This window comes from Macrobrachium rosenbergii, chromosome 46, assembly GCF_040412425.1.
Source record: "Macrobrachium rosenbergii isolate ZJJX-2024 chromosome 46, ASM4041242v1, whole genome shotgun sequence".
NCBI lineage: Eukaryota > Metazoa > Arthropoda > Malacostraca > Decapoda > Palaemonidae > Macrobrachium > Macrobrachium rosenbergii.
In genome coordinates, this window is record NC_089786.1 from 42,971,993 (window position 1) to 42,983,723 (window position 11,731).

An 11,731-nucleotide genomic window follows, 5' to 3' on the forward strand; every position below is an offset into this window, starting at 1 on the left:
AAAGATCTATAATAGAAAATCAAATAGTTGTCATTCTTTTACTATAAACCTATTTACAGAGCTGGCTAAATAACCACAAACCTGCAGCGAGCCGTAGCTGATAGTTGGTGAAAAAGAATTCATTACTACGTCAATTGAAAGACCTAGTTTCTAAATGTTTGTTTTCTAACATGTGGAAAGAGTATAGGTCTTAGAAACTTCATTATTTCCTTATCTGTTATCTTCGCCACGGCGATGTTGTCCCCGGTCTGACTTTGACTAAAGTTAGTGAAATATCTTTCAAAATTTTTTTATTTTTTCTCATTAATCGGATATTATAAAGTTAAAAATGGAGCTAAGCTATTAGTGGTCCAACTCATTACCCGTCCTGATTGATCTTTCTCCTATCCGGGGGAACATCAGAGGTTGGATTGCCCATGGGAACTTCTCGTCCTCCTAGAGACCTCTGGTTAATGCCTTTGGGACCGAAAGAGGCTGGAACGACAACATTGTTAGCACCCTATGAGCAGTAATGCTTGAGGGAACTTTCATGATCATATTCTAGCCCTTTTTTTTTTCACCTTACTCTGAAACGATGGTGAGACTGACTCTCACATTCTAATGTAAGCATGACATGCATGTACCCTTTCTTGCATAACCAGGAAGAATAATTTCAGGTAAAATGAATAGCTCAGTAATACCAAAATGATAAAAGATAGATAAAAACAATAAAAATAAATAAATTGCACTCTTAAAAATGATGTGGAAATGACTGGAGTAAAAACGCTTATAATTAGAATCTAAATTTTTCGTTATTTTTTCGCGCCCACTTGCTGTTGAGTAACAGAAAAAATGTGACAAACTGCGTCTGAATGTCGAACGTTATTTGGAAGATATCTCGGATTCACAGTAAAAGTCTTTTCTCACAAAACTGAAAATCTGAAATGTGCTCACATTTTATACACTCACACAGTAGTATGCATTCAGCCATTTATCTACATATTTTGTCTGAATATGATGACGGCATTACATTTCATTACTTATTAATTTTCAATGGTGTCTTGTGAGTTTTGTTTGTTCAGGAATTCTACTCCATCTGTCACTGAGAACTATTTTTGGGAATATGAGAGCAGGTTACCTTTAGGAGTGTTTAAATGATAATTGTTCTCGAAGAAGGTGGTCTAAAAAAATTAAAATCATAAGAATAAGAAAAAATTTGCCATACTTTTCGTAGAAAACACATCCTTCGTAAGATTTAGCCGCAGAATGAGCAAGTTGTACAAATTTCTTCACAATATTTATCCAGATATAAGATATCAAGTATTCATGATGCATAGACAAATGATGAAATGTTTGTTTTGTGAAAAAAAAAAAACGCATTTTGAGTTTGAACCACTGGAAGCTAAAAGCATTTCCGAAGTCGATGACTTGTTGTTTCATCGTTAGTTTACAATAAGTGAATCAAAACAGGCGTATTATGAGTCTGATTCTTCCTTTCGCCTACATATTTTGCAGTATGAAACAACACGTTGGACCGGATCTTCTTTGGCTCCTCTGCCGGCTGCGATGCGGCTTATTGCAATTTCGCAGAGGTCACAGCTTCAGAGGCAAGGTCTCTGTCATCTCTCTCTCTGTGCTCCATCGCAACTCTCTCATTCCGACGATAACAAGGTGAGTGTTCTTATGCCTGAAATAACTCTGAGAAGCGACAGTCGTTGCTGAAAGACGGTATACGCTGCACGAAACAATAGTGGAAGGATTATTTCATATGGCAGAAAATTTATCTGGATTTGCGATTATTCTTGGTTCCAGAATCTATTAATTCTTTCATTATTGTTAAGAAGTAGCGTTTCTCTCTCCATTCTGCTTCAAGTTTCAGTGTATAAGATTTTCTCATCAATCAAGTCATGCTGTTGTCTTATGCCACAATTTTGTCAGGGGCTTCATACCCAGTACCCATTTTCTATTTACCTGGATATTATATTGGATCTCAGATCGTTGAAGGTGTCTTTGACCATTTCATTGTGATTGTTGCTTAATTATTTTTGTCTCGCTTTTTATATAAAAAAGTATGTTCAAGGTAAGAATAAAGTTAGTTGCGATGCAACAGTGAAGACTGATAATGCGATCTGCATCTCTTTGACTGAGGGCGTTAAATTTTGTTTCCTCTTTGAAAGGCAATCATCTTCTGCTTCGGAAATGACATAGAGTATTGGCGGTTTTTCCGATTACCTCCACTTTCTGAGTTTCATGACTCAACCCCCACCTTTTTTTTTTTTTTAGCAATTTCCATGTCTCTGTTCATAATCTGCGAGGTACCATAGCCACCTCACCCAACCCACACCCCACCTCTTCTCTCAAGGAGAGAAAATCTATTTGCATCTACTTTGTCAGTCAAGATCTGGTCCGACTTAAAAACGAAAGGGAAGAATCTCGACGGGGATTTTCGCTGCTATTTTGAACTTTCACGTCGATTCCCTTCTACTGGATTTACCTCTTATTATTTTGCATCTCTTCCTGTTTTATCTGGCATTTCTGCTTTCAAATAAGTAAAATTACTGAGCACAAATACATTAAACGTTCATCGGTTAAAATGATTTAGGTTGTTAATTTTCTTTTTTTTTATTTCCGGTGTGGAGACAGCTGAAAGCAGGAAGCTGGTATCTTGAAAAAGTTTATGAGTTATGCTCCAATACTGGAAACAACAGTTTCGAATCCGATATCTGAGTCCATTATAGTTCTAGGCCAATGTTAGATTTAAATACAAAGCCACAGAATATTACTTTCTAACTTTCCTCTTTACTGAATACAAGAACTTCAAAAATATAGATATTTGAATTAAAGATTTGATCTGTTTTCCGTTCAGTGAGTAAAAATATGTAAAATTAATTGCTTCTCGAACATAAATATTAAGCATATAAAATGGCTTAAATGATCTTTTTTCACATGGGGAATCTCTTTTGATCAAACGAAAAGGAATTATACAAATCCTGATGGTTGTACAAAAGCAAGTTAGATATTCATCAACGATAATTTCATGTGAAAAGAAATAGAAAAAAAAAAGAGGAATGAATGCGAGAATCACAGCAACTTAGCGCAAGGGAGCTGCACCAGAGAAAGAATACAACAAACAGGACTACAAAGGAGAGAGACCGGTGAAATACTGCTGTCACTTACAGAAAAACAGAGCCTCGCGAAATATCTTTGTAACTTCAAATGCATTCCCATTATGGAGGAACAAATGTACGCTAAGGATAATCTGGGCATTTCTAAAGAACAAAGAACGATACAAAAAAAAAAAAAGCATACAAACAAGAGCACGGATGTTAATATAGGGCTTGTCATCCGAATGTTGGACACTGCTTTATTTGTCATAAGTTCCACGTAAGTACATCATAACGTTTTGTAGGGGGGAATTTCTTTTGCTGGATTTTTAAAGGACTGGTTTGAATGCGCAGTTTTAGTCTGTTTTTCGTACACCTCTGCTTAACATGGAATTCTAAAGCGAAGGGTCTCGGGTGTTAAGTCGAATCCTGAGGTGCAAGCAGGTGTCTTAATATTTTCAACTTAATTGCATACATACAGGGAGTCTTCACAAATGGAGTAGTGCCGGCATAAGGTCAGCTCAAAGTAAAGCAATCAATAAACGACCATTGCAGATAGTCAGATTGTTTGACTGGATGAGATGATCGAGCTGAGTCACTCAACCAATATTTCGATGACCTGAAATGACAGTTTCTATGATACTTCTGTATTCTTGAAATCAGTGCCTTTCTCTCCCTCCTCTACCTATATCTAGAATTTTCTTCTTGCTTCTGTTTTCCCTGGTTATTGTAACAACCTTCTTTAATCCTCTTTTCTCCTCTGACTGACATAAGATTTAAGCTTCGCTCAGGAGACTGACTCCAATGAGCTGTTACATCTTCATGCTAAATAGGAACAACTCTCTCTCTCTCTCTCTCTCTCTCTCTCTCTCTCTCTCTCTCTCTCTCTCTCTCCACTAATAATTTGCTACCGTATATTGACAAATTTTATGTTAAAATCTGAGTATAATTACTGAGTACAAGTTTCGTTTTTTATATCACTCTTATTTTTGGTACATTTTTCATGGAATTAATTCAAAGATATTGTAAAGCATAAAACAATGACGGCTTTGACGCCAGAGTTTCAACTTTCCTGTAGTAATTACGAAATTTATTTTTGCAAAGGTCTCAGGAGTGTATGTGATATAATTTTACCATAATAATATTTCATTGTTTTTTGTTTTCTAACATGATCTGAATTAATTGTATCTTATCACGATAATAATCAAATTATTTTTATGTGTTTCAGAATTTGATTTTTATACTGTATAAAATGTATCATAAAACAAACTATTCTTTACTGAATCAAGAAAGGAGATATAAATTGGACGCGCTGTTAAAAAATTTTGGAATTTTATTTCACTTGTTTGTTATTTATGAGCATTTCTGTTACTATTTAACAATTCTCGTACACTGCAGAATTCCGAGTTTCTGTTATTTCTTGATGCGACCATTAATATTCATGCGAAATACAGCCTCGGTGTCAGACATGATAATGTTACTGGTATATAGAATAGACACGCTTCGTGCTATATAATATCTCTCATAGATAGTACTGCGAGATATATTAAACTAGCAATCTTTCTCGGTGATTTCTCTTTATCGCAGAAGGCGAGATGGAAAAAGAACAAAGGGAGAAGAACCACAAGAGCGTTAGTGGCAATGGCGATAGTTATGAACAATAATAAAGATAATATATTACGATTTTCATGTGACTGGAAAGTAAAAATTACATCATATCCGGTTTGTATCACACCTAAGATGCAGTTTCATCACAGGGAAAGCTTTCGGTAATCACGTTATTATTGACACTAGATATTAAAAGGCGAATAGAAGCCATCCTGACCGTTAGCAATGATTTTATGTATATGCAAACAGAAATGTTCGGTAATGAAAATGTGTTGCGTGTTAAGGTAACAGTGATTACTGATGCAAGAGATAATTAGTAGTTTTATGTTTTTTTTTTTTTTATGCTGTACGCAAATAATAATTAGTTATCATCTTGTATAATATGTACGAACGTATTGGTAACTATATACATCATCTTCGTGGCTAAACCTTCAGCAGGATATTGAATGGTTATTGCCTTTGGTATCGGAAATGGGATCTAATGAGATAATGAAATAATGGAAAGGAGGAGTTTGGAAAAGAGGAGTTCAACAGGTAAACGAATGCGGAAGAAATGCGGTGAGATAATGCATATCTAATTAATATTAAAGTGGAATAAAGGCATTATTCAAACGGGAAAAGAAATGAAGAACACAAAATAACAACCAAACAGCCCCGATGAAGCAAGAGCTTCCTTCCTGTTGCTAATCAATTTTTTTATTCTTGTTGATTATGATTTAGATGACTTCATAAATAATGTTTCTGACCTGAATTCTGATGATACATTACATGATTACTCTCTTGACATGATTGGAATAACTAAATAAAAAAGCTTTCGGGTTTAACAATAATTCTTTTTGTTATGGCAAATCTACAGTCTCTTATTCCCTCACTTTCTTTCTTTCCTATAACAGTAATTGGTTTTAAGATAATTTAACATAGTATCTCAGATTCTAAGAATAATATTAGTATTCATCAACTAAGGTGTTAACTCTTTACCCTCGGCGTTGGATCATTCATCAGGCGATGATTTGGTCAAGATATAAAAGTTCTGTGTCTGGTCTGATTGCCAACAAAGATCAACCATAAAAAATATTATCGTTTTTATTATTATTTTTTTACTTATACTTTGCGTGACAATATAATTGACGAGGTGAACTATCACTCCCTCTATATGATTTTATTTAATACAGAAATATAATATAGAAATGATATACTTTCACTAGCCTGATCATTTTAAACTTTCTGATCTTCTAAAATACTGCCTTTGAAACTCTTCCAAAGAACGGAATTTAATTTCTAACGAAATTTAAAACAGAGATGTTTAAAGATAACTTTATGACAATTCCTCGAAAAAATCTCGTAGTTGACTTCCACATCTGATATATCTTGAAGAGACATCATTTGAGAACAAGTCTCGTTATGGAATGTAAAGAACGTGAAATTCTTGAAGGAATCAAACATTTTCGATTTAACTTTTTATTTTGTGGGCCTTCTTAGGACGTGCTGTGCCACTAACCTGCCTGGGGAACGAACGGAATCTCGACTTAGGTTACGCGTCACCAGGCCCATGAAATCTGGATCAAAGCAAGAACGGTGGTCGACCAAAGTTGCATCTCCTAACTACCTCCCTCCGGATGACCATATCACAGGAATGACGTTGCCTCGTTGGGTATGGTGGGCGAGAACAGTTTCACTTCTCGGCTTCCACTCCATCACAGATTTCATTATTAAACATTCTAGAGGCAATATTCAAACCTTTCGTTCTTCCAGGAATTCTTAAATATTAATGTTGGGGAGAATAGATGTGGTATCATTATTGATTAAAATGATACTTAAGTATCTTTTTAGAAATTATGGGTAATTTTTATCACTTCGTTGGAACTTCGAGAGAATGAGTCAGGACATTTAGCTTTATTGTTCCGAATTTAGAGTCAGTACAAAATGCTGGTTATGCAAGTAAGCAGGGTTCAAACATAGAAAAGGAGCTCGCGAGAATACTTATGACTATGATATCACAAAGATCTTGGGTGTCTTTATTGGCCTCAGTGTTGTCGTAATTAACTGGAAGAAGTTCTCTCTCTCTCTCTCTCTCTCTCTCTCTCTCTCTCTCTCTCTCTCTCTCTCTCTCTCTCTCTCATGAAAAATTTGTCATTAGCGACTCCAGAAAGTTGAGCGAAAAGCCCCTTTTATTTGGTGATCAGGAAGCAATATAATTTAGAAGGTAAGGTATAAATAGCGACGAAAGCTCCCACTGTCTGAAACGTGTTAATGCATTTTCAAAGGAGACCAAAATTCATCTTGTATAATAATTATCATTCTTTCAACACTCAGAACCATCGGCACGCATTCCAGAACAGACTCAAAATTTAGAAAATGAGAATACGCTATGCTGGTATCAACTTTTTTTCTGTCTTCACATTCTTCAGTGACGTAACAGTCGAGTTTGAAACCACTGTGATTACTATAATAATAACGTTCTACAATTTCTTATTAGGTAAGAGTCGTCAGTATGAGTAATTTTAATTTCCTCTGACTTTTCGAAACTCACTTTGACGATGTCTATCAAATTATACTGTACATATATACATATATATATATATATATATATATATATATATATATATATATATATATATATATATATATATATATATATATATATATATATATGTGTGTGTGTGTGTGTGTGTGTGTGTGTATGTGTGTGTGTGTGCGTATGTATGTATGTATAATCTGTTTTCGTATGAATATAAATAAACTATTAATAGTGTGTTGCCACCGCCTTATAACTGTGCAGTCCTGTGTTATTAGCTACTTAGTCTTGCGGGTGCCATGAATGCTTGTTTCAGTGCTTATTTGTTTTTAATGTCAGCTCTGTTCGCGCAGAAACTGAGAAAATACTTTTCTTTGGAGATTAAATACTTGTCACCATCTTTCAACATTGACCCGAAAGGACGCGCCTTCCGCTGGGAGTCCAGTAGCCGAGTGCGAGAATGAAGGATTGGTTCGTATGTTCAATCCAAATGAGAGGAGCGATCGAGTCGAAGATTATGATTTTGTAAGTAACGTGAATCATTTAGACACTACTCTTTAACTGTGCAACATGTGTGTCTGGTGAACCTCTTCAATACCGCTGTTGAGGTAAGAGTACATTTTGGCACCCAAGTGGACTTTTGATTTTTATATCTGACCTGTATTACTTGTAATATCATTCATGTCTGATATGTTTTTCCCATTTTCTTTAGTTTATGCCTTGGGTCTTAATGACCAGGGAGATTGATCATATTTTGGTGTTGATTTTTCAAAGTGATTTTCGTTTTGTTCTACAGATGTCTCGTTTAAGATCACGAGACTGAGGACAATTTTTGACTGCTATGTTGGCCTCGGTCATTATAGACTAATTTTGACTCTGGGGAGAATAGGGTAATTAAAGACAATGTTTAATTTTGTTCTGTTTGAAGTTAGGGATGATTTTACCCGATGCTTCGCTTAATCTCATTTAGCAATTCCTTAAGTTAGTCGTTTGAATAAAGCTATATTTTTGTAAGTTCGATAGTCTCTTTTACGACCCTAGCTATGTCTTAGGTAGAGATGAGAGTAGAGGAATGGTTGATCATAGAAAACGTGAAATTCCTCCCAGGACTGAATGAGGAGGTCGGACGGAGGTAAGTTCCTATCGTCTTTGGGCTTTAGATTAGAAGAAGGAGGTCAACACACACACACACACACACACACACACACACACATATATATATATATATATATATATATACATGTGTGTGTGTTATTTTCATGCAGTTCTTTTTAGTGGGAAAGCTTCCGTAATTGACTGTTTTGAACACCTAACTGGAGTAAACTTGAGGTAGAGAGTTCTGACTTTAACTTAGATGAACTATCTTTCAGACTCTCTGTTGACAAGGAAGAGGATGTACGGTTCTGAGGACTGACTTCTGAAAGACCTCAGGTTGACAAGGGATGCTCATTTGAAGATATTGAATACTATTTTCGCTTCTTACGATGGTCAGAAAAGGATGTTCGAGACTTCATATATTAAACTGCGTATCATGAGTTCCTCTAGGCTTTTTTTAATGTCTATATTTTAATAAGAAAACTCCATAATTCTTGTACAAAAGAGTCACCCTCTCTGTGCTTTCTTTATTTCATTTCGGATTTAGCACTGTGATTTCCATCTACTTGTTTATTAAGTGGTATAATTTCAGGAACAGTGTGCAGTATAATCATATCAAAGAAGTTATCCTATCTACACTTTCTTAAATGCTACTCGGACCCAGGTAAGACGCTATATGTTCTAAATGAATGAAAAGAGTCTGTGGGTAGATTACTTTCTGGTTTAAACCATTTGAATGTGAAATTGACCCTTTCTAAATCTTCTCCATGTCTGAATGTTGGATGGAGGTTAGTAGCTTTAAAAAGGAACCAATTCAAACAATCTCTAAATATTAGACTAAAAAGCACATTGTCTTTGGACTCCGCAGTGGCCTGATGGCTATCGGTTTAATCTCAAATGAAAAGTTGAGTTCGGAAAATTGTAAATAATGTATGATGCTACACAATATTCATTGTTGTTTTTATTACATTTTGAATAGGTTTGATGTCATGAAAAATAAGTAATAACAAGATATGCAGAAACAGGAAGCAGCACACTAACTTGGGAATTAGGATTAAGGCTAAAAAAAAAAAAAAAAAAGAGAGAAATACACTAGAGGGAGAGATAGAGAACGGAGTAAAAGAGGAGAAATAATTGCCAGTAATCTTGGAATACTGAAAATACTTAAAATATTGAAGAATACCACCCGTATATTTTACTTTGTTAGAATTAGGGTTAACCAGTCATTAAGGAAATATTAGCATTTTGCTTCTAGTTCCCCCATTCATACACCGTCACAAAAGTAATGAGTCCGAAATTTGGTTGATAAATTGTAACTATACAGGCATAACTTTATGCACTATCCAGCTCATAAACTTGTGAACAAACCAAACCAAAAACTTAGTTTTTTTCTGAGGAGCAAAATGAGAATCTATGCATTCTTGTCAAGATTTCGATTTATCGTGCATCACCATCTTGCAATGGACCAAAGGAACGTTGGTTCTGAATTCCAGTTCTAATGAGTCGGATATTCACCGAAATGATGGATGGATCCTGTAATATCCCGGCAAAAATGGCTTGTTAGGAACAATTTACATGTAAATGTTTGAAGATAAATGCCGGCAACTCTAATCAAAATAACTCCGACAGAACGATATTCGGAGCTGATAGAACTGTTAAAAGGAAACTTCTGCAACACTTGCACTAAAATGATAGTCTTATGTGAACAGGTATTAGAATCGAAAGGAGCGATTTGGTTCATTTTCCTGAGAATGAATCTGATTGAATTCGTTTGTCAGGAGCCATGAACGCAATAAACCCCCCTTTAAATCTTCGTTCGTTAAGTCCTATATGCGTGCACAGTTTATCGCTCTGGGAGAGGGTTTCGATTTCCTCGATGTAGTTTTTGATGACTCTTTGTGGAAACTACTCGGACACTGAAAGGATTTGCCGTCTTATCGAGTAGTTTATTGATGTATACATAAAAATATAACAGACTGGTTTTGCATAAAGGCGATTGTTCTCTCTCTCTCTCTTTAAGAACCTGTTTTAATTACGAACATGAATAAATGCAGTTCCTTTGCAGTTCCTCGTATCCAAGTCAAAATAGCATCAGGTTTACATTTTATTGGTAATCCAGTTTTCGTTAATGCTATTATAATTTTATGCGTTTTATCTCTTGATTCTTTAATCTTACGAAGTGTCTGGAATATGTGTCTTCCAATATCTAAAATGACGGTGAAATAATATTCCATTAACTCTCTTTCTTGTCCCTAAGTACCGCCATGACCACCTTCAACAAGGAAGAAAGATTCGTCCGAGTTTCTGGGTAAAGAGTTTCATCCGGTCAGTTTCCTCATCAGAACTTTGTGTGACACTTGGAGAGGTTATAGACCACCACACTTAGTCCTCGCACTGAACCGGAGAATGGGATCCGTTAGAAGGCCGAAGTCGATTTTTCCCTAATAGTAAGTTTTCTTACGTTAAAGCTTCATTTGTTCTCTCTCTCTCTCTCTCTCTCTCTCTCTCTCTCTCTCTCTCTCTCTCTCTCTTTTATCATCTCACAAAATAAAACAGGGATATCTGTCCCATTTTTCCCAATAGACCACTGCAAATTTGCTGTCTTCACCTGGATCATTAACTCGATTCATATAGATGCCAACATGAATCCTTGCAGCAGCAATGAAACTTAATTCACTCATTAACATTAAATTTAGGTCTCATAATTTCTTTGTTTATACTTTTTTTTGTAATGAACTAAGTCCGAACAGTGTTCTATGTGTTACTTCATTTTTCTGAAAACCAGTTCAATCAATACATTTATTTTTAGTGTCTCTTAATTGATGCATCTTTGCCCTAACCCGTTCTCTATTTTTACTTTTATATTTACTTTTTCCATCTACCATATGTCAACATTTAACAAATATTGATTTAAATAAATACCTCTTTTCCTTTGTACACGATTACACATCTCTTTGGTATGCTTTCCTTTGCATCAAATATGGCCACTAACTTCCCATGAAGCTTAATTCACAAGTTCGAAGTGTTTTAGGCTTTGCCATATGGAACATGCTATATCGTTTTGCCTTTCCCCGTATCCTAACCGGACTCTCCATCAAGTGAGTCAAGTGAAATGTAAATGTATATAAATATATATATATATATATATATATATATATATATATATATATATATATATATATATATATATATATATATATATATATATATATATATATATATATATATATATATATATATATATATATATATATATATATATATATATATATATATATATATATATATATATATATATATATATATATAATGAAAGAGAGAGAGAGAGAGAGAGAGAGAGAGAGAGAGAGAGGAACCCAGAGTTCATCCCCCATTCTTCAAGGAAACCACAGGACATCCGTGGGAGCCCGTAGGGAGACACAAGCTGCAG